This window comes from Lissotriton helveticus, chromosome 10 (genome assembly GCF_964261635.1).
Source record: "Lissotriton helveticus chromosome 10, aLisHel1.1, whole genome shotgun sequence".
Taxonomy (NCBI): domain Eukaryota; kingdom Metazoa; phylum Chordata; class Amphibia; order Caudata; family Salamandridae; genus Lissotriton; species Lissotriton helveticus.
The window spans coordinates 801,999,947-802,026,446 of NC_136071.1; positions in this window are offsets into that span (position 1 = coordinate 801,999,947).

Below are 26,500 nucleotides of genomic sequence, written 5' to 3' on the forward strand. Positions count from 1 at the left end.
CTTTCAAAGTCCCAATCATCAGAAAATGTGCTCGGTTTTACAAAGTCACTTAATGAAATCTTAAATTGGTGTGGATACTTCAGGAGCTCGACCGGGCCACATATATCGTAATCAGTTTTGTCCCATGCTACCCCACCGGGTATAGGATTGGCTGTGAAGTTTACTGTAGAAAGTTCTCTTTTCTCGATGTGTGAAGACTTGTGTGGCTTTAGGACTAAGTTGATTTTCTGACTTGCTGTGTCCATTGCAACATATTTTCCTTCAATGAAATGTCCCAAGCATAGTACCATGATGAGCCAAAGTAGGAGGAAAAATACACCTAGTACCACCCAAAGTTCAATCCAAGGAGAAATCAGATAGGTTGCTTTGAGTTGATGAAAGAGTTCTTTGGCTTTGTCTTTAAAAGTCTTTTTTGCTGTCGGCTGTTCCTCAGGTTCGCTTGGATCCTCAGAAAAGTAATCGAAGTTGATGAAGTAGCCTGATGCAGTTCTGTCAATTGTTTCAATTGCTTGTGGATTTCTTTTTGCTTTTGGAATTTTCTTTGTTTCATTAGCATAGTCTGTGGCTACATCATTGTAGATTGGTGTTTCTTGACGAATTGTAGGAATTTGGGTTTCAAGAGGCATAAGTTCCATAGCTTGGTTGCTTAGTCCTTGTTGATTCACTGTAGGTTTATCAAATGTGATTAGTCTCTCAGTTTGAACCTCTTGATTTGTAGCAAACTTTGGTGATCTGCTATTTCTTGGGAGTCCACTTGACCTACTACTTATTATCGGCCACATGATTGTGGTTTAACCAGGTCGATGGATACAACTCGGTTCTCCTTTTTACCAGCAAGGGGCGGTAGTACAACTGATCTTGTTCCGTTGATAGCTAAGACAGGTACTGCTTTTCTGCAAGAAGGCCCAAATTCCTTCTTCACCGCGATTTTCTCTCAGACCAGATCCCCAATCTTTGGAATCCAGACAGGCCTTGCTGGGACAGGTGGTTTCTCTTCAGTGGCTGTTGGCTGTTGTTTCAACTTTATGTTGCTCAGGTTTTTTCTTGTTTCGTTTAAGTCCTGTAAAATAGCCAAACGATCTTTGATATCAAAGCATTTTCCTTTTACCACTGAAGTTTGACTATCGAGGTCCTGGGTTAGCATTCTAGTCCCGAACAATAGTTCGTACGGACTGAAACCTCTTAGAGAATTTCTTGCAGATTATTAAGACTACGTTGGACACTTATTAAATGTTTGACCCACCCAGCCCCCGAACCTAATACCTTTGCCGTTATAGATTGCTCTATGCATCGGGTTTTTCTTTCCACCATCCCATCTCCCTCAGGAAGGAAGTGATAAGAGTCCCGCAATGCAATGCCCATGCTGGCCATGTCCTCCCCCCAAGCTCGAGAGATTAAAAGCAGGACACTGACCATAATGTAGCATGCCAATTGCGTATATGCCGTTGTAGACTTGCGAATCTTTTTATAACAGTTCTGGCGTCAGCCGACAGCTGGGGTCTACATTTTAAGTGAATCTAGTCTTAAATAATTATTAAAGGGACGCACTTTTCCTGGGTATATTTCATTGTTATTCTTATGATATCTAAAAGAAGGGCATTGGTACTTTTCCGGGCATTTCGCCACTGCGGTCTCTGTTGCACTTTTGACAGTAAAATGCAAATTTGTAGTTTTGCAGGCTCATTCCCGGCTACCAGTATATTGATTGTAATTCCTTCAGAGATTCCAAGATCCCTCGATGCCCTAGACCTTCACCCATATGTGCGTCTGCTATTAACAAGTTTCTCCTGTTCGTGTTTGGAATTACCCTATCCCCCACTCCAGGGATTTGAGCAAAAGGAACGGAGTTTGCATCGATTATGTATGTATAATTGAGTGGATAGTTGACAGGTAGCGCTGCACAGTCGCCTTTTGATGAAGTTTTTACTGCCAGCATTGTTTCCCCGTCTATGTATTTTCCTGAACGCTTTTTTGTAGCTACGGAAGCCGATTTAGTTGCTTCCGATGTGGCTGTCTCAGCCAATGAAATCCCTGAAACGTGAACGCCATCACGTTCATGACACAGTGAATGTATCACGTGAGTCTTTGGTAGTTCTTTCTTTAACAGAACTACTTGTTCCCAAAGCGATTTTTGCTTTATTGTGGCACCTATGTCATCTTTGTAACCGTTTTGAACCCATTTCTGCAAGTCGTTATTGTATGATTTGACGCAGTAATATGAATCGCACACTATTAGTGTCGGGAATTCGCGATCCGCATTATCTAGCGCCATTTTTAACGCTATTATTTCAGTTTGTTTATCTGAGTTGTTTTCTACAGAGTGCGATTTTGTTACCAGAGGTCTCAATTTTCCTCCGCGTTTGTTATAAACAAGGGAACCCCATACAGTAGAACCTGGGGTAGAGCGATCATTTTAAAGAACAATGGTTCGAGGTAGGCCGTAAGAGGTCCTTAGAGGGAAAAAGAGCGAGTATTTAATAAGTCGCTAAGGAGCAATGGTAGTAGGTAAGGATAAGAGTTTTTTTATTTTTACTCTTTTCTCTTAACGATATACATAAATATATATACTGTATTGCAGGTGCTCAGGTGAATAATACGGTGCAGAACGTGACATAAGTGATCAAAGTGAACGGACTGTCACACAACAACAAGGATAAAAACACACAACAATTATATACAATAGAACAAGTGAAATTCCTTGGGTAGGTCGACGGCGTTTCGATCTATATTATTTTAGATCTTCATCAGGACAGTTGAGCCTCCTGAAACTTGCCGGTGGGTAGGGCAAGGATAGTCATTCGTACAATACAGCTGGTTGGGTGTCGCTTTTTTCAAAGAATTTTAAAAATTATCGGAATTGCGTCTTCCAATGAGGAATTCAAGTAGCGCTCGTTCACTTCTATGTAGGCAAGGGTCCTACTTGAAGGAGTAGCTCTACTGCGAAAGAGGTACTCGGACCCCCTTCTCCTGCCACACAGAACTACGACGATTTACTTCAGGCGCCAAATTTCTACCATAGCGACGAATGCGCCTTTGGAACCCCCTTCTACACTGATTGTGTTTTAACTTGATTAATCTTCTGTAATTCAAGTAGGACCCTTGCCTACATAGAAGTGAACGAGCGCTACTTGAATTCCTCATTGGAAGACGCAATTCCGATAATTATTCACCTGAGCACCTGCAATACAGTATATATATTTATGTATATCGTTAAGAGAAAAGAGTAAAAATAAAAAAACTCTTATCCTTACCTACTACCATTGCTCCTTAGCGACTTATTAAATACTCGCTCTTTTTCCCTCTAAGGACCTCTTACGGCCTACCTCGAACCATTGTTCTTTAAAATTATCAATTTTCCTCCGCGCCACACGTATTTAACAATTTCGCATTTGGCGTTATAGGCATGTTTTCCCCAAACTGAGGGTTGTGCATGTCCGTCTGTATATATTATACAGGCGTACTGTCGCATGGGCAGAATGTCGATTGGCAGAGGATATTCTCTTTCATATTCTAGATTTTTTAATCTTTTCATTTCCGGGTCAAAATAGTATTTAAATTTGTCTGTAGCAAGAGAATTTTCCCATTGTATCCATTTTGGATTTAATGCCATAGTAGGTAAATTACATGGGCTTGTTAGTGCCTCAAAGGCTGATTCTGCTGTTCTAACAGTAATCCGTCTGCCTTCGGCCTGGGCTCTTTCTTTTGCTACAGCTGTTTGAACCGCATGTACAATGTTTTCCTTAATACAGAATGTTTTTTCAGCTTCTGTGTACAAATGTGATTTGTATGCTATTGGTACCGTTTCTCCCTCATTAGAGGTCAGGTATGTGAATCCGCATCTTCCTGGGATGACTCGGATTACAAGGTTGCGTGTGTTATCGCGTGTTTGCAATTTTGTTTTAGCTAACATGTCTGTTTGCAATGATCTCAAAATTTCTGTGTGTGTTTGAGTCCAATTGATTGTTTTAAACTCTGGTTTTATTAGTTCATAGAGAGGTTTAACCCTCTCTGCATAATTTAGAATGTAAGTTCTTCCGAAATTCAGGAAACCTAGAATTGATTGTAAGTTTTTCAGCGTTCTTGGTGCTTGGATTACAGCGCATTTCTCTAAGAAATTGTCAGCCAGGCTTTTGCCTTCACTTGATAATTCATATCCTAAAAACAGGACAGTTAGATGGGCAATTCGTGACTTTTTAAAGTTGAATTTGTAACCCTCTGCTGCGAACCCAAGTATTATGGTGTTCACTCTTTTTACGTGAGTATCCAAGTCATCATCTGTTAGATAGATGTCATCGACATACGATAATGCCTCATCATCATACATTTGTAGTAACTCTGTTACTCTTGCTGAGAATAATCCTGGGCTATTCTTGAACCCCTGTGGCAAACAACAGAATTTTTTCTGCAAGCCATTTATTGAGAAAGCAGTCAAATATCTGCTTTCAGGTGCTATATTTTGACAAAAGAATCCATTAGAGATGTCTAATGTTGTTTTGTATTTTTTGCGCACGATGTTATTCATTAGTGCTGCACTGTGTGAGTTTTGTACTGCAAAAGTTTTGCAACATGAGTTTAGATGTCTGTAGTCCAAAACTAGATGATATGAATTGTCTGGCTTGGAGACAGGAAACAAAGGATTGTTCATTTGTGAGGTGCATGTTTCAATCACCCCCTGGTATTCAAGTTGATCTAAGATCTCCCTGACCTGTTTTTTAGCTTCTTGCTTAATTGGGTACTGCCTTTATCTTTTCTCAGAGGGCTCCCCCTGGGGAGACTTGTGTCCTTGGTCCGGAGATATTTCCCTCCGCCGAGGAGACCTTCCTCTGGACTGGAATCTTTTTTCTTTGGGAGTGGATTGTTTATTTCCATCCCAGCTCTTTTTTGGAGTGTTTAAATTATTTTTAATAAATACTTTTTCAGGATTTTCAGTTAGTTGGGGTTTCACTGGTTTCCCACCCAAACTGTCTCTTCCTAATTCTTCATAGGATTTTTCTATGATTCTGGCAAGTTCAAATGGTTGTTCTGCTATATCTGTTTCTTTCAACTTCGGGCGGATCGCCACAGATGCTGCTTCCCCTTTTATGTTGGCTAGTAATATAGCCGAGACCTGCTTGAAGTCTTTTAGTAGTTTCATACCCAGAGTTAAAGCAGGTTCTGGACCGTATTCATTTTGAATCTGTCTTAGCACATCTGGTATTACCGCCATGGACGGAACACCATGTGTTTTTGTGTAAAGGGAAGCAAAGACTGTGCCCCAAGTGTCACAGTCCTCCACATGTGGTGCGATCCCCATTGGAAGACAGATAGTCAGATTTCTGTGTTTCTCAACAGGTGTAGTATCCGGAAATACTGCCTCTATTTGAGTGATTTTTTGTGCTAACCAGAATGGAATTTGTTCCTGTTTTGCGGGTACTTTACCCAGACATGACTGTATGTTCTGTGGTGTAATTTTATTTGTGTTCCCCTGCTGAGGGGTCAGCTGTGGAATTTTAATCGCTGGTTGGACTGTTGAAGTCCGCATTACATATTGGACTAATTGTCTATGAATTTTAATCAGTTGTTTTAGTTGTGCTAAAAGTTCTGGTATTGACATTTTTTCAATGTCTGGATGTGGTGTGTAGCTGGCTAGAACCGGCCACGTTGCTCCTGGTCTACCTAGTGGACCGAGCCTGGTGATGTGATTATTATGTTTTAGGGCGCCTTTAAACCAGAGCAGGTGCTCTTGGTATTTTAATGGGATTTCCACCTCCTCGAAAGGAGTGTAGTCATCCGGAGGTTCCTCTATTTTATAATAGTGGAACTCTTTTGTGACAGCGTTTGCTGCTGGAAAGTTTATCCATGAATAGAATACCTCTGTCTGCCGATATTCGTGTGCCTCAATTACGAATATGACTGTACCACCTCTCGATGTTAGTCCATTTTCTATGAGTTTAAGAGTTATAGTTTTTCTTATGTTGACCGGGATGAGTATTGCATCCGGGTCAGTCTGTAGGAGACTATTGTCTTCCTCTAAGAGTCGAGCTGCTATTCTAGCTGCCTCTCTTTCTTCTTCACCGTCTGACATTTTACTGACAGGAAGGTTTTATTGCAGATTAAGTTTTCAAGGAAACAAAGATTAGGTGCACAATATTTTGGAACACTGTATCCTTCAACGTTGAATAAACCAAAAACTATACATAGAAGTCTCCTCCTACTAAGTTCCGGCGGATTTTAACCTTTGACCCACTCCAGACGTCTTTGGAGTATTTACGGGAGAAAGGGTCTGTGTGAAAAAGCACGACTGAGTTACTCTAATGCCTTGCGTTAGATTTATCGCCTTACCAAACCGTTGGGCGCCATGTAGTGTAGTTCCTATATTCCCAATAGGCTCTGCGCATTGGAATAATATCTTCAGTAGTATAGACGTAGGACAGAGGTTAACTAGGTCTTCCAGTGACTATATTAGACTTACGTTTTGTGTGCCAGCTAGCTTAGAGTTCACTAGAAACTTTCTCGAATAAGCGAGGAGGAGTTTAACCTCCCTGGATAGACAAGAAGGGATTTAGTTTCTGACAACCATAAAACATGACAACTTTGCTCTCCCTGAATAAGAGTGTATCTCTAGAGTCGTGTGAAAACAAAAGACAGCTATTTTACTCAGTCAATACGTGCGTACTTAGTTTCACCAGATTTGCAGAGAAAAAGAGAGACAGGCGTTTTTCAATAAAAGGTGTTATTTATTGTGCAGTCTCTTTCCTCCTACAAGAGAAATGAATTGCTACGATTGCAATACTTACAGTTAAGTAAAGTGCATACAGTAAAAGCAGGATTATGAAATAATACTGTAAAAGCATTGATATGGTTTCTTAGCCATATGATACCTTAAAATGGATAAAATAGATACATACATATATACATTGACTAATCGTACTCAACTGGTGCTTCTAACTACGCCTACCCCGGTGTACCTGACCTAAGCCTAATACATGGGAGGGAGTAAGTAAGTAGCAGTTTAAGTTAAGTTTGGTTTGCCAAGAATCTGACTCAAGAACTCTCTGTAAGGGTTTAGTCAGTTCAGTACCTGGGATTTAGAAGGCAGGAGGGCTGGTATCTCTTTCTCAGGACTCGATATCCCAGTCACCCGCAAAGGTGGGCTGGAAACGCTGGAAGCTGGATTTCTCGGCAGGAGAAAAGACAGCGTCTCTCTCAGCGCGTCAAAGGGAAGGGGCAGCATCCGTGGGCTCTCGCATCAGCTGGGCTCTCCGGCAAGTAGTCGCTGCTCCAGATTCACCACCACCGTGTGTTTGCTTAAGGCAACGTTGGTATATTTATACCTGAAAGGTGCCGGGTTTGACGTAAGAATGGACATAAGACGTCAATAAAGATGTCACTAAGAACTGGTCGTTCTTACAGTGCTCTACAGGAGTTCTCGAACGGAATCAAAACAATCGCAGGCGGGGATTTCCCAGGTTACTCGAGGTTTGGATTTGTTTAAGAAAGTGTGCTTTCTAGGGGGCTGGAGGAATAGTGCTTGCTTAATGTGACAGCATGCGCTATGACTAATATATGAAACGGGTTTCTGTGCCGTTGTAGGGATATTATTGATTTATAACCGGGCAAGGGCCAAGAATAGGAATATCGATACAGGTACCTAGATAAACACACTACATTGGAAGATCATTTCTACTTGCTCAGTGTGGCTGGTAATGGGTCCGGAAGAAAGATTTGTCCCATCCACCTCTCTTACACTTTCACTCTTCAATTTTTTAATTGCCCTCAACCCAATCTTCGTGGCATACTTCAAATCGCAAATGTTTCCGGTCGCTCCTGAATCGAGCATAACTGAAACTTCCGTCAAGGTAGTATTCCTGAATTTCAGTGTCATAGATATCACTAAATGGGGAGATGATGACTGCAAGGTATTTGCTAAGAGATGCTGTTCTGGAGTTGATTTATCTTCTGCAACCACCAGACCAACTCCGCTTACTGGTGGTGCTTGAAGTTTTCCTTCTCCTTTGAAAACATCTTGGGCTTTTTTGGACACATCCTCACAAAATGTCCATTACCTCCGCAATACATGCATACATTATTCTGTTGTCTCTTCCCCTTCTCTTCTTTAGTTAAAGGTCTCCGAACAACCCCAATTTGCATTGGTTTCACTCCTGATTGACCTTCGGTGGAAACCCGGCGAGTCTACGACAAAACCTGACTAACTAACTACGAGGGACGGGAAAACTGGAGATACAGGTGTAAGGAACTGAGAAATTGTACCAGGTAAATTTTTTCGAGTATGACCTCCTTCGTTGAAGTTAGGGGTTTGAGCCATCTGTCAGCAATGTCTTTTATTCGATAACATAAGGCTCTGGGATTTTCTTGCGGCCCTTCTCTTATTTGGCGGAGCCGCATCCTGTAGGTCTCATCGTCAATGCCCATACGCTCTAGTATACACCTTTTAATTTCTGGATACGGGGTGGTCCCAAGGTGGTTGGCGGCCTGGTAGGCGGCTTGGAGATCCCCAGAAAAAAGAGGTCCTAAGTATTGTCCCCACCTATCCTCAGGCCAAAGGGCGGCATGGGCAAGTCTCTCAAAATTGGACAGAAAGAAATCAGGATCCTCTCCCGCAACATACTTCTGGACAACTACAGAGGGAGGGGCGGTGTAACCTCTGGGTTGTCCCAATGCCTCTGCGAGTTTGCCTATGGTGGTTTCCTGAGTTTGGCTTTGTCCTGTGAGGGTTTTGTGTAAGGCTTCTCTCTCACTTTCTGCGGTTTCTAAGAATCGGGCCATAATTTTCTCAATACGATCTTGGCCTTTCGCCATCTTTTTAACTACGGCCTCCATTTCCTCTGATCCCACTTGTGACACCAAATATCGGAGGGAAGGTCAGAAACAGAAACGAGGAGGCCGTATGGGGTGAATATTGTAGGGTTTTATTGATGGTGATTAGTAACCCGTAGTAAATAAGGTAGGATGGGAGTAACAGTCTCTTGGTATAAACAAACAAAAGATAGTCCACAGCAATATCTTCTAAGGGTTTTCCTTCAGTATGTTGTCAGGTGGTCCCTGGAACCGGGATACTCTCTGTGGTAGGGGCTTCCACGGGGTACCAAAGTCACTCAAAAGAAAAGAGAACAGCGGTCACTGTTTAATTCTACTCTATAGGAATACCAAATCAGTCACCACAATGTGCTCGAGTTTTAGAGGCAATGTGAGGCAGGGGTTTTCTTATGGGGACACTCCCACCTGAGCGCGAGGTATCCGCTACGTACCGCTGTCTGCCACAACTCTCCTGAGTTGTGGCGGCTCATGTGTATCCCCCGGGCTCCACCAGTTTTCGGACCAAATGTCGGGATCCTCTGGCTCCGCGATTAGAGTCTCCTCGATGACCTCTCGAATGGTGGCTGCATCCTTGGCTCCGCCAGCGTCTCCTCCCGGCGTTGTTTCTGCCGGCTTTTTCTGTTGCTCCTGACCTCGTTGCTGGCTCCCTGATTGGTCAGTCCGTGGAGGTCCGCCTCCAGGTAAAACAACTTCTGGGTCAAGTCTGGCGTACTGTGGGGCGGGGAAAAGAGTCTTGGTATTGGCGTCCTCGCCCTCATCAGGACGGTAAGGAATCCAACTTTTTATGTCTCCATCGGGATATTTACCCCCACTGTACTGCTCCAGTTCCAAAGCTTAACAGCTGCTACAGAAAAAGCACGGCCCCCAACAGTAATTCTATAGACTTTGGAAATGGCCACACTGAAAGAAACAGCAGAGCACAGACTCCTCAGTAGTTTGGATAATGGAAAGGGCATGGATTAAAAAAAAGCTTTGCGTACTAGACACAGCGATTTAAAGCCACACACTGAAAATAAATTGAGTATCAACCATAAAGACTGCCTCTCAAGTCCCGCCATCTTCCATAGCTATCCTTGTCTGTGGATTCCAGCTTGTGTGGTGTACCAGCTCTAAACAAAATTGCCACCTACCTAGTCTTAGAATGTGCTGTCAAATGTAACTGCTAAGTTAAATTCTCAAATTCTTTATTGGGACATCTAATGCTAGTAGATGCATCTTTGGAGAAGTATCACTTCTGCACCTTTTGTGTACAGCCACTTTAGGAGAGCGTTCCTCTTAAAGGGGGAACTTAAATCTTGAGCAGTGGATGTTTCCTTGCCTCTCTCATCTATACATCAAAGTAATGGTAGCCCCTTGAGGAAGTTGTGCTGCTGAATGAGTGTAATTCCTAATTTACAATATTAAAACACATTCATTAACAAAGTGTGATTTACAAAGTTAAATAATGTGTGCATATTTACCATACAAGTTGTAGTAGGTAACCACACTTAGATATTATTGGAAAAAAACACGAGTTAACATGGTGTCATGAATTAGATTAGCCTAATATTGATTTAATTTTTCATGTTTATGCACTTAAGGCTAAAAGGCTGCTCACACATTTTTGCAATTGTTTTGCACAATATGGTTTCCCTTTTCTTCCCACTGTACATGCTTTATGTTGGACCGGGCCCTTTCTGAAGGGTCATCCCCAAACATTTTGCCTTCATTCCTACGATTTTTGCTGAAATTGTTTTTGATGGTCTTAGGACTCTGTGCACGTTATCATTGCTAGCTAGTGCTAAAGTGCTTGTGCTTTCTGCTTAAAACAGGGTAATAATGGCTTCTATCCAATTGACATATTTAATGTTTCTTATAAGTCCCAAGTAAAGCAAACTACATGTGCACAGGGCATTTAAAATACTCTTACATTCATTTTTCACTACTGCAAGGCCTATCTTTCCCCATGGGATACCATTAATGTCACCTTATTACATTTTATACGTGTAATTTCCAAATGGCCAAGGATATGAGAAGCTAATGGGGTTGATGGAGCGAGATAGAAAACAAAATTTTGTTTAATCTCGTGAAGTCACATTTCCATAACATGAATAATAATATTAATGATTTATGATATGTCGTGCTAATACAACTTAGATTAAACTTTACACATGGGGGGACTAACATGTGTGCTCATAAACGTGCATAATTGTTGCATCTTTTTGTTCGTGCAAAATAATAAAATAATTTATTGTTTTCGTTTTTGTCATTACTAACTGCTGCAAACTTAAAAGAAGCATGTGCTTGTTTTGCTTTTCCTTGTCTGTGTGATGTCATTTCTACTATTCTAGGTGCATATAAGTCTCATGGAATAACGGAGACTGGTAGATATAAACGCTGCTTTATTTGTTTGCAATGGCTAGATAACATTTTGATTAATCGGGTGGGTTAATTAATTAGTAAATCTTGGGGTGGATACAGAATCTACATTATTTCTCACATTAATACTTTTCTTGTGTTTGTTTTATACTAGAAAGCTTAAGTTGCCTGCTTTTGGGCCTAGTCACTTGAGTCGCAGAAAAGAGCTGACTTGTAATTCTGAAAAAGTCACGAGACGCCCATTCTGAATTAAAGCGTTTATCAAAGCTGCATTCACAAAGCAAAAACTGATGTGCTGTCATCATTCTGTCGGACATGGCCAAGGTCGAAAATGAACATTTTGTCAGCCTTAACTTGGCATCCGCGGAAGTTGCTTGGACGTAGTGAGAACAAATTTGAACATTTGTTGCAAACTCAGGAAGCTCCTGGTTTCACGTGGAAGAGACAATGGTCTCTAAGAAAAGTGATTTAATAGAACTTTTGAAAAGTGGGTGACATGTCACTTGTCACTCTCAGCCAATGGGACGTCGAAGATTTCTGAAAACTTTCCTTTGCGTAGTTTAGTTAGCGTAGAAAGGTATAAAAAGTCATGCCCCTAGGGATGGGCTGGCTGCTGCTTTCTGACTTTCCGATGAGGGTGAAGTGCTGTCGGACTTTGCGTGGAGCACGTAAGAATCCTCAAAGAACTTTTCTTTAATTTCTATCTATTTAATTCAGTTAGGGAATTAGGTTTTAGAAATGCTAAACTTTAAATATTCTCTTTGATTTTGATTTACTTGCTTAAATTGTATTTTTCTCATATTTCTTACAATCATGCTTGCTTTATTGCAAATAAAATTCATTTATAAAACTATCAACTTATATACCATAATTTAGTAAATAAAATCTTACTTTTGACAAACAAGCTGGTCTTGGTTATTTAGGAGTGTAGGTTACTATTAGCTAGATCACGTCGCCAATGGTGGTCATTTAAATGGATAAATTTTATTCTTATGACAATATTCTTTTCGCAGATGTATAAAAATGTATATAGTTTGTAGATAATGTGTATATAGATTTAATCTGACCACCTGATTCAGTAGGCCCAAAATATGTCAGGTTTATAAATGGGTCCATATTTAGTATAGAATTTTGTTTATAGGTTATGAAGTTGGGTATCGTTGTTTATGATATATTTTCTATAGGCCGCTGGATCAATTCTCTGGTAGCAGAAATTGATGGTTGCTAAGAGTAACCAAGGTAATATGGTGGTTGCTAAGGGTTACTAAAATATTATGGTATGGAAATAGGATCGATGTTTTAACACATGTTGAGTTCGTTTTTCGTGCTATCTGTAAGCTATACCGGTATAGATTGTGTGGCGAGAAATTAGTCACGCAAGCCATCTGTTCTGTTTGTAGTGATATCGCCGAGTATCACAAGAGGTATCGCCGTGTACCATAGTGTTGTCGCCGAGCAGCACAGTTTTAGGGATAGGTGTGAATCTTGTATAGTGAGGGTTTTCTAAGAAATTAAAGCAGCATGAGAATAGGGACAAAGCGCCTTCCATAAAACTCACTGTGATAAGAGTATTAGTTATACCCGAGCTTGAGTGAAGGGTAAATTAGCGTCGGTGCATGATTATCTATAAACAGGTTAGAGTCCTGTACGGGTACATGTTTCATATCTATAAACAGGTGAGAGCCCTGTACGGATAACGTCGTTATTTTGCTAACGGTGCATGATTTCTATAAACAGGTGAGAGTCCTGTACGGATTTCATGTGTGTTTGAAATTAGGGAAATTTCAGTGTGAAAGTGCGAGTTTGAATTGTATTTTATGTTCAAGTGGAACTCTTAGAACTTTCACTTCGCGGTGGGTTCAGAGCAAAGCGAGTTCATAATTATACGTGTTAGAAGGGTGGGGTAAGGTTACTCTACTAACAATTGAATATTATCCTTAGTGTGAATAGCGCCGTCTATTCCGAAGTGTGGATACTTGAATGTATGTAAACTATCCTAAATAGTGTAACGAACAGATGTTGTCCTTATAGTCATTGTTAAGAATTAATTTACACTGAAAAGTGTTCTTAAAATGGCGCTGTGAAAAGATTTTGTGAAGGAGGGGTAAGCGCCAGGAGTGAGAAACGAGAAACCGCAGCTGCTGTGTACGTCACAGAGCCGCGCTGGGATTGGGTGACCTACGTCACAAGCTATATTCTGATTGGCTCTTGAGTCTCTGACGGCCTGTGAGCTGATTGGTCCTTCGGAAAAACTCCAAATTTATTGGTTGAGCAGAAAAGTGACGTAGCTCAACTGTCATTGGCTTGTTGGTGTGTTTCGCGCACGGATTGGTTGTTTTACGGAACATCCCGGAAATATTTTACGAACGATTTTGTGAATTAGATTTAACTCCTAAAAATGAGTTATCATTTTAAACATGTTGAGAAAAAGCCAACATTATTTCAGAAGTTTAAGAATTTATTTTCACCTGACAAGAAAATCGAAACGCGAGGTGGTAAACTACTTCATAAGTATAAAACACCTGCAGCGTATATGGAAGGTGAATATGGATATCATACTGTCTTATGGTTCGATAGTTGGAAACGCTATACTAAAAACAACGGTGTTTTAATTTGGCCTGATGATGGTTCATTTAATGTAAAAGTCTTAAGAAATTTACGAGAGAAAATGAATGCTCTTGTTCCGAAACCGAGACCAACTCAATTTGAAGCTTTAGTTGAGTGGGAAGACGAGATGTATCAGTTACAAAGAGAAACTAGTGGAATTAAAAGACCTTCTAAAAATCCACCTTGGAGAAGAGAAACTCATGAAGATAGATTGCGAATGTGGAGACAGGGAAACATGAGTGAAGGATTGTATTTAATTCATGAAATGGTAATGGGTACTCCTACAGGGAAATCTATGGAAAGTGAATCTGAGGATGCAGTTATGGAAGAAATATATACAACTGCTAGAAAGAATCAGCCTTTGAGACCTCCTAGATCATGGTCTACTCCGGTGGTTTCTACTGAAACTTCACCGAGTGCACCTCCAATTAATGAAGCTCCTAAACTTTATCCAAATAATTGTGAAATCATTGAAACTCCTAGAAGACCAGAATTCGAGAATGCTCCAATGCTCCAAGGGTAACTGGACATAATATCGACTACATAATATCGAATGGACAAAATATCGACGGAAAAATATCGACATTAACAAAATATCGACTATAGGAATATCGTTGAAAAAAATATCGACTGCAAAAATGACCCAAAAATATCGAATACAAAAATATCGACTTAAAAATATCGACTAGACAAAATATCGAAATATAGTGAAAGTAAAAAATATCGAGAAAATGTTAGAAAATATTGATTTTATAAAATAATATATATATAATATATAAATAAATAGTACCAAATGTTTAGGAGCGGGTTGTGGGTTTATAGGGGAATAGGGTGGGAAGTAATTTAATAATAATTAATTAGTTAATATATGTGTGGTAATTGTTTTAATTAGATTTTAATTGGTAATTAATTAATATTAATTAGTTAATTGTTTAATTGATTAATTAGCATATAATTTAATTGATTAATTGATTAATTGATTATTAATAATTAATATTTTTAAAAAAAAATTGTATATGATTTTCATTGATACATTGGTTATTAATTAATAATAATTAGTGATTTATTGTATTAAGAATTAGTATATTATTTACATTTATTAATTGCTAACACATTAATTATAATTAGTTAATGATGTAATTAATATATTGCATATCATTTAAATAAATTAATTGGTAATTAATTTATAATAATGACTTAATTACATTAATTGTATACATTTAAATGTAATGTGTTAATTAATGTTGATGTTAATTAATTAATTGGAATTAAACAATATTAATTAATCTAAATTATTATTATAGCTAATGTGATAATATATTTTATAATAGTTTTTTGAAAAATATTTGTTTTTTTATATTTTTATGTTTATTGTTGTGTTCATTATTATTTATAGTGTTCTGGCTTAGTTTCATAGTTTTTGTTATAGGTTAATTGTTTAGGGTTCTGGGTAATTTTGGTAGTCGTGAGTAAAGGTGTATTTAGTGGGATTTGGGAAATTTTTAAGTTTGTGGGTAAATGGGTATTTTTGAGGTTGAGGGTCAGTTTTCTGTTCTTGTGTAAAGGGCTATTTGTAGAGTTCAGGGTCAGTTTTCAGTTTGTGGGTAAAGGGGTATTTGTAGGGGTCAGGGTCAGTTTTCAGTTTGTGGGTAAAGGAGTTTTTTGGAGGTTCAGGGTTAATTTTCAGGTTGTGGGTGTAGGGGTATTTGTAGGGTTCAGGGTCAGTTTTCAGTTTGTGGGTAAAGGGGTATTTGTAGGGTTCAGGGTCAGTTTTCAGTTTGTGGGAAAAGGAGTATTTGTAGGGTTCAGGGTCAGTTTTCAGTTTGTGGGTGAAGGGCTATTTGTAGGGTTCAGGGTCAGTTTTCAGTTTGTGGGTAAAGGGGTATTTGTAGTGTTCAGGGTCAGTTTTCAGTTTGTGGGTAAAGGGGTATTTGTAGGGTTCAGGGTCAGTTTTCAGTTTGTTGGGAAAGGAGTATTTGTAGGGTTCAGGGTCAGTTTTCAGTTTGTGGGTGTACGGGTATTTGTAGGGGTCAGGGTCAGTTTTCAGTTTGTTGGGAAAGGAGTATTTGTAGGGTTCAGGGTCAGTTTTCAGTTTGTGGGTGTAGGGGTATTTGTAGGGTTCAGGGTCAGTTTTCAGTTTGTGGGTAAAGGGGTATTTGTAGGGTTCAGGGTCAGTTTTCAGTTTGTGGGAAAAGGAGTATTTGTAGGGTTCAGGGTCAGTTTTCAGTTTGTGGGTGAAGGGCTATTTGTAGGGTTCAGGGTCAGTTTTCAGTTTGTGGGTAAAGGGGTATTTGTAGTGTTCAGGGTTAGTTTTCAGTTTGTGGGTAAAGGGGTATTTGTAGGGTTCTGGGTCAGTTTTCAGTTTGTTGGGAAAGGAGTATTTGTAGGGTTCGGGGTCAGTTTTCAGTTTGTGGGTGTAGGGGTATTTGTAGGGTTCAGGGTCAGTTTTCAGTTTGTTGGGAAAGGAGTATTTGTAGTGTTCAGGGTCAGTTTTCAGTTTGTGGTTGTAGGGGTATTTGTAGGGTTCAGGGTCAGTTTTCAGTTTGTGGGTAAAGGGGTATTTGTTGAGTTCAGGGTCAGTTTTCAGTTTGTTGGGAAAGGAGTATTTGTAGGGTTCAGGGTCAGTTTTCAGTTTGTGGGTAAAGGGGTATTTGTAGGGTTCAGGGTCAGTTTTCAGTTTGTGGGTAAAGGAGTATTTGTAGGGTTCTGGGTCAGTTTTTAGTTTGTGGGTAAAGGGGTATTTGTAGGGTTCAGGGTCAGTTTTCAGTTTGTGGGTAAAGGGGTATTTGTAGGGTTCAGGGTCAGTTTTCAGTTTGTGGGTAAAGGGGTATTTGTAGGGTTCAGGGTCAGTTTTCAGTTTGTTGATAAAGGGGTATTTGTAGGGTTCTGGGTCAGTTTTGGCCTTTAGGGTCAAGGGGTCTTTTTAGTGTTTTGGGACAGTTTTGGGTATTTTAGAGTGCTGATGTATAGTTTAACTTAACAGTGATACATTAAATTTATTACACGAAAATAGATATTATTATAAGTTTACATTAGTACACTTTATTTAGATAAAAACAATTTATGTATTAGCATGTTTCCAGACAGTAGCTAGAGTGGAGTTGGAATTCTAATTATTAATTGGTTGGTGTCCAGCACCATCAGTAATATTACCAACACTGGAGTTGGATTAATAAAAATACATTGGTTAGTCTCCACCACATTTTATGGTATTACCTTGAGTGTAGTAGGAATAGTAAAATAATTTTTGCTAGTGTCCTGCAGCTTCTATGATTTTAGATTGACTGGAGTAGTAACAATACATATAAAATTGGTCAGTGTGCAGCACATTTGTATACATTTGTTCATTACTGTATTTTAATAATAAAAAATTATGCAACATAGATGTTTTCAAATTAGTTTATTAAACAATTTTTTCTTTTTTTATTGTGTACTACAATAAAATCAAAAACAAATATAACATCACATTTTTTTTTACTTTTATTATTCACACAATAACATCTTTACATTTATATACATGTGGTCAATGTAAACAATAATTTGGATTACTAGATTCTTTCAGTAAATTTTACATATTCCCATCAGTCATTTACAATTTAAAGTATTTATATAGAAATACATTAAACAATGATTTGTTATATATTTCTTACATTAATATTTAATAATGTTAATATTAAATATTAATATAATAAAATATATAATACATATTTCTTTTTAACAAGTAACATGACTATTATTAAATTTCTTAGGATAAATTGAAATACCAAAATAAATTTTCTTGGTGTATATTTCACACAATGTTGTTTTTACATAAAACATATAAATCGCTTTGGTTGTAAAGTTTATAATTGTATAGGGAAACAATATGTTTAATTATAATATCTGGTATTTATCAAATATTAGTAAAGCAATTATATAATTTTGTTATAATTAGAAATAATTATATAATCTTTTTTTACTAATTAATAAAAATAATAATTATTTTAATAATTATTATTATTATTAATTAATAAACATAAACATTCATTGATTATTAACAAAAATATATATATTCACAGATAAAATAGAGACTTTTTTCAGGCCATTTTTTATATACTAAATGGTTCTACTTGTTATATTAATAACAATAAATAAGTTATATTATTTATCATTATTAATTATTCCCATAAACATTTATAATGTTTTATAAAAATTATACACAAAATTATTCATATAAATATACAGAATAACTAAATATTTACATCTTTTATTCAAAGTTTTACATAATTATTTTATATTATTAATATATAATACATATTATATATTAATTTATATTAAATATATTATTTTTTGTTAATAAAGGAAAATTGTCATGAGTATAGTGTATTAATTTGTTACATTATACATGTGTATGTATTATATATTTTTTATTTCACATTGTTTATTCTATTATCCTTTTACACAAATGGGTTAAGGGGACTACTTTTTTACCGCGTAAGGTTATTGCGCTCCATTCAGGACTGGAGAAGCTCGCGGTTGGGAGTTGCTTCGCGTGGAGAGAGGTAAGGTTATTTTTTAATACAAATTATAAGTAAGTGGTCATGTTTGAGGGTGTAATCAAACTCTGTAGTGTTTTTTGGTGTATGTATTATTAGTTTAAGTAGCGTTTGGGTGAAAAGTCTGCGTTATAGATGTGTCGTGCTTTTTTTCCTTCAAGTCTAATTTTAAGTGTTCGGAAATGTCTTCTTACATGGTTAATGTTAATTGTTAGTATATTTACAAATGTGAAGGGGGTATTTGTGGGTGGCTTTCGTTATGTATGTTATTTTACAGGTTTCGGTTCCTCGCATGAAAACTACATGGAAGGAAGCGTGTTTTTTAACGGAGAAACAAATGTTTAAGTTATTATGCTTATATTTTGACTTTTATCTCCTATTTTTCGTGTTTGCCTGGAGCGGTTTTTTCACTTTTTAAACCTTTTTCGGGTTTTTTGGAGGGTTTCGAATCGGATTGATACTTTGATATGCGTGACTGTTTTTTTAAAATTGTGTGTATATAACTTTAAATCCTAACGTGTACACACTACTGTTTTCGGGATTTCCTGGAGCGTTTTTTTACGTTTTACAATTTATTTTCGGGTTTTTGAGGGTTTCCCATATTGGAATAGTAAGATATTGGATTGGATTGTATGGATTGATTTTTCCTTGATTGCGTCTCTCAATTCCAAAAATTGTAAGTATTTATTTTACAATTTTGATTGGGTGGGAAATGTCGATTTCTAATGTTATGTGTATGTTATAAAAAATTATAAACATTGCATATTTGTTACGAATTTTTTTACATATTTTTTAAACGTTTGTCAAACAAATATGTTTTATTTATAATTCATTATATATGTTTATGACATGTGATTTTTATTAGTATTGTAAGAAGACATTCGTATATTTACTTGACATTTTTATAGAAGACTTTTTGCTATTATTGCCAGGTATTCTAAACCTCTAGTTGTAGGGTATAATGTGACTTGACTTTGAAGTAGTCGGAACATTTGTTGGGTTTGTTTAGTGAGTTTGGGCCCTATTTGTGACACTGATTGTTCCATTCTTAGTTCCTGATAGCTTTGTTCTTTTTTCAAAGCTTCAAGAAGGTTGTGGAATGTGGGTTTGCCTCTGTTTGTAGTTGCTTGGAAAGCATTATGCCACCCTTCAACACTGTTGTTGGTTTTCGCCTCTTGGTTTAAAGTACTGAGATAGACATTCCACCAAGGGATTTGGAATTTGGGCTGGCGTCGATGTCCTGATCTGTGCAACCTTCCCACCCAAGTGTCTTCAAAATAGTCTAGCAATGGTGTTAGCTTATCCTCATTCCTCTTATAATATGCGCTGTCAATTAATAAATTGTAATGTTCAGCAACATCTGTAACAGGGACGTAGGCCAGGGCTATTAACTTTTTAACTTGATAGGCAAAGGTGCTATCTGTAGAGTATAGTACACTTAAAGTAGATTTTTGGAGATGCCTCCATATACTCTGATTAAAATGATAATAGCAACCCTGGATTGCTGTGTGGGGAAATGTTCTCAAAATGCTATTTATCATAGCTAATTCGAAATCAATAATTATTTTTTCGGGAAAATAATTATTGATTTCCGTTTTGAGAACATTTAAAATTTCGGTGTAGGTTGTTTGCTGTTTGTTGGGTAGCAAACAGTAAATGAAAGGTATGTTAGAATGATGGTATAAACCGTGGATGGAATACAGTTGGTAAAAAGGTTTTGGGCAGGGTTTAAATGTTCCATCCATCATCCATTGGGGACACTGTTGGATTTTTCGTAAATTACTTGCAGTTGCAAACATAATTATTCTGTTTGTACTGCTTTCATTATCAAAAAGAATAAATTTATCTTTATTGTGTGTGATGGCCATTTCGGGTGAAATAATAATTTCTTCAAAACAAGTTGGGTTGGGTTGGGTTGTGCTAGTGAGTCGTTTGGTGCGTGCAATTGTGCGTTTCAGGGAATCAATAGAGGGTAGTTGCCCTGAAGCATGCTTAGGGATTTTTACCAGTTCTTCTTTAAGTATTTGGGTGGTGGGTTTGTCACTTTGTGTGCTAGCACTTTTAATACTTTCTAAGGCATCTCTAATTTCAATTTCGGTGACATTTGGGGGATGATTATGTTCTCTAGTAAATAGCACATTAGTTTCCTCGGTAGTGGCTCTCCCATAACATTTGTTGGAGTAATATTGTGTACACTTCCAAAAAACCTTTCTACCACTTTGTCTCTCCTGATTATACACATAACCCATGTAGCATAATAGCAATTTATTTTTCTGAGACATGACAAATTCTGCACCTTCAGTCATTTTGATTTACTTGTTCTAGGAAAGAGTAGAAAGAAACAAAATCAGTACACATTTGTTTACTTATGTGGTGCTAACATCATTAGTGATGCTTTTATACTTACAGTTAATCAAAGTAGTAGTCACAGAAGCAGAAATGTCTTTTGAATGATGTTCTTGTATGTATGTCTTTATTTGCTGTTGGTATGAAAATATAGAAAAACAACGTTAATGTTTATATATAACAAACGTATTTCCTACTCAAAAGCAGTTGTCATTTTTGTCTACTAGTGCATTTGATGTAAACATTACATATACTTACTTGTTTAAATAGTAGAATAGTAGTAATTGCTGGAGTTCATCAATTTAGTATAGGTATGATCTGTAGAGTAGATAGAAGAAATAAAAGCAAAATATTAAAATTTAATACTGAACCGTTTGGAAATGTAACAGATTTAAACGTATACTAACTTCTAAATATGTCGTTTTCTTTGTTGTAGGTAGAATAGCTGTATGATGTATTCAGAATATCTGTAGAGGAAATATAAAATAGAGAAGATGTTGTTAAGAACATAGACTGTGTTATTTTCGGCAGTTTTAGAGAAATGATAAATATACTTACATTTTTTACAAGGCGATTCTTCTATATTGGTATATTTTGTGTAGGATGTTTTCATATGATATGTAGAATAGATGTATGATGTTTTCTGAATATCTGTAGAGGCAATTTAAAATAAATAACATGGTGTTAAGAATATAGTTAGCGTTTTTTGTGCCCACATTTTAGCAAATAACAATTATACTTACATTTTTCTGAAGGGTATTTTTGTGTTTTGCTATAGTTGATCTTGGATCTTTCAAATGATCTATAGGGAAGATGTAAAAAGCAAGATATGTTGTTTAAAAATGTGCATTAATGAAATTGGCCGTTTTATAACAAACACATCTATACTTACATGTGTAATTAGGTTAGTTTTATCGTTTTTGCTGTAGAAATAGCACCATTTCTGTATATCTGTAAATATAATGTCAATGAAAAATAAATACTCTTGTAAATTAGTGTTTAAACAAAGCAGTTGGTGTGTAACAGAGAATTATTATATACTTACTATCTGATTTTGCACATGAAGAAATATGACCATGTAATAGGAATTGTGTTGGAGTAGTTTCTATCAGAAAAGTAGGAAGACATGAAAATAAAATAAGTCTAAGAGTTAGGAGATGTAAGGAAAATAGTGCACTTCTAATGTAGTTTTCTACTAAAATGCTGTGTTACTTACTTGATTAATTAGCTAGTAAGCTGGATCTTTAAAGATGTTTATTCTGCAACAAAATCTTCAAAGTGTTGGCATCTACTTTCCAGATAGGTAGCAGCAACAAATGGTAGAATGCATGTAGCCCTTTTATAGTATATGTGTTATGTGTGCTTTGATTTGATTGGTTGTAAGATGTAAGGAAGCATAGTATAGGCTAGTTTGAATTTTTTTAAGTTAATTGGAGTGTTTGTTGATGTGAGAATGGTGGTATGTGGTTGTTCCCGCATTAAAGCAGGTTCGTGTTTAAATGAAATATATTTATATGTGAAAATAAGTAATGAAAATGTTAGTTAAATGCAAAGAATAATAGAAAATGATAAAATGCATGTAATAGAATGTATAGTAAATGTGGATTAATAGTAATTTTATGTAAGAAACAGGTATTATATGTGAAAAGTTTTTTTTACTGAGAAATGACTTTTATTGATGATAAAGATGGTATTTTAGAAAGAAAAGTGTGCAAACATGAACTCGATATTATTTTTTTAACGATATTGTGGTAGTCTATATTTTTGTAGTCGATATTTTTGTAGTGTTAGGGCTAATTTCATGTCCAACGATATAATTGTAGTCGATATTTTTTTAAGCGATATTTATGTATTCGATATAGTTAGTACTCGATATTTTTTAATCGATATTTTTGTAGTTTGTGTAATAAGTATAGTAAGTCGATATTTTTGTTGTCGATAATTTGTCAACGATATTTTGGTAAGTCGATAATGTGTCCGTCGATAATATTTCAGTGATCCGGCTCCAAGAGCAAGAGAACCTCCAAAAGATTATACAAGAGAGGCAAGAAATGTTGAAGATGTTGATTATAATGAATATTTAAGATCTAAAGAAGAATTAATAAAAAGAATGACAAAAGGCATGGAAGCTGTGACAGTTCCAGTAACAATTGGTCCTGTTCAGCCCGTATTTGATCAAAAGGAAACAAACAAAACTGGATTAACTATTCCTTTAAATACAGAAATTCAAAAGGCTGCTGAAAAATTTTATTCAGACTTATCTGAAATAAACTCTTCTAAATCGAGAATGCCTGATTTAACCTTTAATGAGGATTTATCTCCAAAAACACCAATGGGTGCTATATCAGATATAGGGAGTCCTGAAGTCAGGGTAACCACACCAAAACTAGATGTGGCCAAATTAAAAGCGAATATCGAAGAATTAATAATTGGAACAATTGGTCCAGATAGTTTAAATTACTATCGAGATGATGAACTACTGTTCATTTGTAAAAGCATACAGTGGAAAACGAAAAACAAATATGATCAACTAGAGGATCTAGCAGCAGAACTTGAAATCGATGTGAGTAAACAAAAGAATTTTGCGAAACATTACAGATTAGACTTTTCAGAAAGTGACATCGAGAGTTTAAATTCAATGGGAAGAATAGTTCATATTAAAGATTTGATTGTCTATATCAAAAAGCTAGGAGAACTGAACAAATGGAGAGTAAAATGGACGAAAAAGAAGGAAGATGAAAGATTGGAAAAATTGTCAAAACAATTTCCAATGAGAGAAATTGCAGGTGGAGGATATGTTCATGTCCCTTGGTCGAGACAGGACATTCTGTTATTTACAAATGACTTTCCAAAATTGAGGGAGAAACCAGTTGAGTGGTACAGGCAAGTCGATAGATTTATCAAAGTATCAAAAGTTCTGTGGATTGATTTAGATGGATTTTTTGATATTGTCGTTCCATCTGATCTTTGGACAGAATGTAAAATATCGATTAGTTGGCCAAAAACAGAACCTGAGCGAATCAAAGAAACAGGTGCTCCAAATCCACTTGTAATGGATTTTTATGAAAAAGTAATTGTTTGGATGAAAAACAAAATTCCACCCAAAGAAGTCGATTGGGTTAAAATAGAAAGAACAGAACAGGAAACAAAAGAATCAGTTCATTCTTTTTATGAAAGACTACTGTTAATTTTTAAACAATACAGTGGTTATGAAAAATTAGATGAAAAAGACATGAGCCATTTTGTCTATAGATTTGTTTATGGACTAAAACCTGAAATTGGAGAAATGATCAGAAATAGTATTGTCGGATGGCAATCACTATCTGTAGATGATATTCTAAGAAAGGCTAAGTATTGCAGTGATGAAATAGAAGTAAAACAGAAGAAGCTGAAGGAGAAAGCCATGTGGGCTCAGGTAAAGGTGGCTGAGCAACAGATTGCCAGCATGGGAAATAAGAACACTAATTTTGTTCAAACTGGAAATACAAACCAGATACAAGGAAAGTTTAAAAGTAATAATTTCCCAAAGAAATTTAGCCCAAAGATTGAGGAGTTGAAACAAAGATTACCTTGTTTTAATTGTGGCGAAATTGGACATTGGAGAGACGAGTGTCCTCATCCTCCTAAAAACTTAAAGAATCCCTTATTGAATCCACAGATGCAGAATGGTGTTGACCTGCAGCGACAGCTACAGATGCAACAGGGGTTAAACGAATTAAATATTCAGCGACAGTTGCAGCAACAGCAACAGCAACAGCAACAGGTGAATAATCGTCAAGACCAATTGCCACAACCACCTTTTCCGAATTTTGGGGGAGTTCAAAAATATAATCCAAACGTGGGATTTCAGGGAAGTGAACAGGTAATAAAACCACAAAAACAGCAAAAGCAGCAAAGGGTTCAAATGCAAAATGCTTCACAATAATTTTTATTAGCAGAAAGTCAAGATAGCGATTCTGATGATTATTGTTGACGGTGCCCGAGAGAGGAGGAAGAGTGTGTTGTTGGAGCCACTCTTGAGGTTGACCAGTCTGGTCCTTTTGTAAACGGGAAAGTTAATGATGTAGACATCACTTTTCTAGTGGACACTGGTGCTACCCGTTCTACTGTTAGATCAGTGGAAATTGAAAACCTACCTCTCTCTGGGGATACCATCCAAGTTGTCGGAGTAAGTAATCAACAAATTAAAACTGACTTAACTGATCCAGTACCAGTTGAAATTGGAAACTACAGAGATAAACACAGATTTGTGGTTTGTAATAGTAGTCCAGTAAATCTATTGGGCAGAGACATCCTATGTAAAATGAATTGTAGAATATATTGTTCTCCTGATTGAGTTGAATTACAAACAATGGAGGAAGATGGTTTATACAGAATGACAATGATGATGATGGAAGCAGAAGAAACAAAATTGTTTCCTGCATTTGAAGAAAAAGATTTACCTGAAGAACTCAAAGAAACAGTGAAATCTGAAATATGGGATTTTACTGGAAATGAGATGGGTCTAATGAAAAACGTAGATCCAGTAAAAATTACATTGAAACAGGGAATAGAATTTCCAAACACTCCACAATATAAAATGAAAACAGAAACAATTGAAGGTATTACACCTATAATTGAAAAATTAATCAAGCAAGGTGTATTAAAAGAAATGGAGAGTAGCTCTTGTAATTCACCAATTATGGGAGTTAAAAAGTCTAACGGAACATTTAGAATCGTACAAGATTTGAGAAAGGTTAATCAAATTGTCGTTCCATGTTGTCCTGTGGTTCCAAATCCAGCAGTAATTCTATTTCAGATTCCACATGATGCTGAATGGTATACAGTCATTGACCTTTGCAATGCATTCTTTACTGTTCCCTTACATCCAGACAGTTATGAAATCTTTGCTTTCAGATTCCAAGGTAAGACCCTCGGATGGTCAAGAATCCCTCAGGGCTATACAGAAAGTCCTTCAATTTTTAACGAACTGTTAAAAAGATCATTAGAAGATCTAGACTTACCTGGTAGGTCTACGCTAGTGCAGTATATTGATGATTTGTTAATAGCTGCAAAGACAAGAGAAAATTGTGTAACAGACACAATAATTCTGTTAAATCGCCTTGCAGAAGAAGGACATAAAGTGTCCCCAGCAAAACTACAGTTTTGTAAACAAGAAGTAAAATATCTTGGTCACAGAATTGCAAAGGGAAAAAGACAAGTAACAATAGAAAGAATAAAAATGATTCAAGCAATGTTACCACCAAGAACACAAAGACAGGTAAGAATGTTCTTGGGAATGGTTGGTTACTGTCGACAATGGATAAGTGGATTTTCAGTAATTGCAAAACCACTACAAAGACTGACAAAGTCAGATGTAAAAGATCCAATTATTCTCAATGATGCTGAGATGGACTCTTTTGAGAACCTGAAAAAGAGCTTATGCCAAGCTCCTGCTTTAGGCATGCCAAATTATGAGAAAGATTTTGAACTGTATTGCAGTGAGAGAGAAGGATGTGCATTATCTGTGTTAATTCAGAGACACGGAAATTTAAAGAAACCTATTGCATACTTCTCTGCAGTTCTTGATCCAATTGCTAAAGCATTACCAGGTTGTTTGAAAGCAGTTGCAGCTACAAGTATCAGCCTCGAACAAAGTGAGGGGATCATTATGGGATTTCCTGTGGAAGTTTTTGTGCCTCATTCAGTTGAAATATTACTGACAAGAGGTAAGACTCAACATCTAACAAGTAGTAGATTGACAAAGTATGAGAAAATCATACTAGGAGCAGATAATGTTTCGATTTCAAGATGTTTAAATCTGAATCCTTCTACATTACTGCCTGATTCTGAAATTG